Source organism: Ursus americanus, chromosome X (assembly GCF_024610735.1).
Source record: "Ursus americanus isolate L20-20 chromosome X, mUrsAme1.1.p, whole genome shotgun sequence".
NCBI classification, from domain to species: Eukaryota; Metazoa; Chordata; class Mammalia; order Carnivora; family Ursidae; genus Ursus; species Ursus americanus.
Genome location: NC_142164.1, coordinates 16,130,639 through 16,133,109, shown reverse-complemented (window position 1 = coordinate 16,133,109; position 2,471 = coordinate 16,130,639).

Genomic DNA, 2,471 nt, shown 5'->3' with positions numbered 1-2,471 from the left:
GGAGATACAGCTTTGCCTTTGAAGAGAACTATTTACCCCAAGATCATCTTCCTTGAAAGGACCACCTGACTGCAGCCTCTGGATCAGTAGACGGGTTCCCCAGTAAGCAGGCTTCCCTTTGGGTAACGGGCAGAGAAGTCAGCTCAGCTCATTCAACACCCCCATTGCTGATGCACGGTGAACTTTATTCTTAGTGCATTTTATCCCTGGGCATGGTTTTCTCCCCTTCTCTAGTTCTGGGGCTGCTGTGGAGGTCAGAACTGACCCCTGGGCTCTGTTCTGCCTCCCTCCCTTGTCCCAGCACTCATTCCTGCCCCCCCCCAGGTAGATTTTCCGCATTGTTAAGAAAGCAGTCACTGGGGTGGTCGCTGGTTACAAATGCTGTTTCCTACACCTTCTGTCCCAGCTGTTCCACTCCCACTTCCATCCCTCAACCCACTCAGTTTCCGGGACCTGTCAATTACAAGACCTATGAGCTAGTCATATGAGCTTTCTGTCACATTGACTTTTGTGCCTGAGGAATCTAGAATGGCATCTGGCATTGAAGAGGTGCTCATGAACTGCTTATTTCATGATCAAATGACAAGTGGACAGGGACCAAATTATGGAGAGCTTCAGTGCCAAGGTTTTGATTAGATGTGCCATTTATTTTATTTTTTTTAGAGAGAGAGGGAGAGAGAGCAAGTGGGGAGAGGGGCAGAGGGAGAGAGAGAGAGAGAGAAAGAGAATCTTAAGCAGGCTCCATGCCCAACACAGAGCCCACTGCAGGGCTTGATCTCATGGCCCTGAGGTCATGACTTGAGCCGAAACCAAGAGTCCAACACTTAACTGACTGAGCCACCCAGGCGCCCCTAGATGTGCCATTTAAAAACGAGAAGCTGACCTTAGGTTGGTTGGTTCGTTTGAGTTCTATACGCTTGGCCCCAAAAGAAACAACCACTTTCCAGGCAGGCAATCACTAAAGGAAGAAATTCTGAGACAATAACGCTGGCTAAGTAGGGACCTGGATGCCAGAGAGCTGGGAGGGTTCTTCCTTGATCCACAGAGCCGGTGTCCCCCTGGACAGAGGTCAGCAGTGTGAAGAGACAAGCTGTTTCAGAGACCTCGGGCAGTCGAATTGTGGTAGGTAGAATAATGTCCCCCCAAAGATGTCCATTTCCTAATCCCCAGCCTCTGTGCCTATGTTATGGTACTTGGCAAGGAGGAATTAAGATTGTAGACAGAATTAAGGTTGCTAATTAGCTGACTTTGAGATGGGGAGATTATCCTGGATTATCTAAGAGTCCTTGTAAGTGAAAGATGGAGTCAGGAGAGTCCGTGTTGGGGTGATTTGATGTGAGAAAAACTCAACCCATCTTGCTACCTTTGAAGATAGAGGAAGAGGGTCACAAGCTAAGGAATGTGGTGGGCCCTAGAAGCTGGAAAAAGCGAGAAAGCAGATTCCACCCTGGAACCTTCGCAAGGGAATGAAGCCCCCCCACCTAACTTGAACCAGCAAAGGTAAACCCAGTAAGGAAGATCAGAAGAGCAAGGGCCTTCCCATCTCTGACTTCAAATTTCTCATCAGTCAAATGGAGGATGTTTAGTAGGCCAATGAGGTTCAAATCTTTTTTTAGTCACTGTGATGGTTAATTTTATGTGTCAACTTGACTGGGCCCCAGGGTGCCCAGATATTTAGTCAAACATTATTCTGGGCATTGCCGTGAGGATGGTTTATTTCAGACGTAGAGTTCAATGATTGGTCAGTTGCCTAGAACACCCAGTGCTCATCCCATCTCGTGCCCCCCTTAATGCCCATCACCCAGTTACCCCATCCCCGCCCCCCCCCAGCAACCCTCGGTTTGTTTCCTAGAGTTAAGAGTCTCTCATGATTTCTCTCACTCTCTCTCTCTGATGCCTTCCCATTCAGTTTTCCCTCCCTTCCCCTATGATCCTCTGCACTGTTTCTTATATTCCACATGTGAGTAAAACCATATGATAATTGTCTTTCTCTGATTGACTTATTTTGCTCATCATAACCCCCTCCAGTTCCATCCACGTAGATGTAAATGGTAAGATTTCATCCTTTCTGGCTGAGTAATAGTCCATTGTACATATGGACCACATCTTCTTTATCCATTCATCTGCTGATGGACATCTTGGCTCCTTCCACGATTTAGCTATTGTGGACATTGCTGCTATGACCATTGGGGTGCAAGTGCCCCTTCGGATCACTACATTTGTATTTTGGGAGTAAATACCTAGTAGTGCAATTGCTGGGAATAAGGTAGCTCTACGTTTAACTTCTCAAGGAATCTCCATACTTTTCTCCAGAGTGGCTGTACCAGTTTGCATTCCCACCAACAGTGTAAGAGGGATCCCCTTTCTCCGCATCCTCTCCAACATTTGTTGTTTCTTGCTTTGTCAATTTTTGCCATTCTAACTGGTGTAAGGTGGTATCTCACTGTGGTTTTGATTTGAATTTCCCCGAT